The sequence below is a fragment of the Echinops telfairi genome, unplaced genomic scaffold (genome assembly GCF_000313985.2).
Source record: "Echinops telfairi isolate 266 unplaced genomic scaffold, ASM31398v2 ScPeMD7_18;HRSCAF=68, whole genome shotgun sequence".
Lineage (NCBI taxonomy): Eukaryota > Metazoa > Chordata > Mammalia > Afrosoricida > Tenrecidae > Echinops > Echinops telfairi.
In genome coordinates this window covers 44,213,472-44,214,516 of record NW_022103915.1, presented here as the reverse complement: position 1 = coordinate 44,214,516, position 1,045 = coordinate 44,213,472, and positions in this window count along the sequence as shown.

The following is a 1,045-nucleotide window of genomic DNA, read 5'->3' as shown; positions in this document are numbered from 1 at the left end:
TAGGCAGGTCTTATTATTCACAGTATGAGCCAAGCCCTCTTCTAAGCTTCCATTTTTGTAATGTCCCTAAAAAATACCCGCTGGTCTGTATTTCCATTTATATGAAGAAATTGGAGCCCAGAAAGGTTAAGGAATCTGCTTCATTTCATAGAGCTAGGATTTGAACCTTTACCATCTGATGTGTGAGTTTGTGCTCTGAACTATATTTTATAGTTAAACTGTCTCACGTTTATGTCCAGGAGCTGTTGCTAGAGTGGTCCCCTTCCAGTTTCCAAAACCCAAACTCATTGCCTCGGGTGGATTCCTAACTCCTAGTGACCCTATAGGACAGAGTAGAACTGCCCCTTTGCGTTTCTGAGTCTTTACAGTTTTGCAGGAATAGACAGCCTCTCCATCCTCCCTCAGAGTGGATGGTGGGTTCAAACTTCTGACTTTGTGGTTAGCAGTTCAATGTGCAAACCACTATGCTGCCACTTCTAGTTCAAGTGAAGGTCAAGAAAAGTCAGTGGTTCAAATCTACCAGTTGTTCTGTAGGAGGAAGATGAGGGTGTCTGCGCCTGTAAAGATTTAAAGTCTTGATGAAAACTCAAAACAGAAAAAACAAATCCACTTCCACTGAGAGGATTCTGAATTATAGTGACCCTAAAGGACAGAGTAAAACTGGGTTTCCAAAGACAGAGCAGATCTTGAGCAGACAGCCTCGCCGTCCTCCTGTTGAATAACTGGTAGATCCAAATTGCTAACCTTTCAGCTAGCAGCTCCACATGTCACCCACTATACCACCTGGGCGCCTTGGAAGTTAACAGGTGACATTTAAATGTGTTTGTCTCTTTTGTTTCCCTGGAGAATATGCATTTATTCATCTTTGTTCCCTCACCATGTACCATAGAGGCTGATATCGTAATCACTGGGCAAAATGTTTTTGTTGAATCAGATCAATGCTCTTGTTTTGTTAGGCATTACCATGTAACTGTGTTCTTACAGCAGTAAAGCCACTTAGAACTTCTTTCCTGCATTCCTTCTTGGAGTGTTCTTTTACCACACG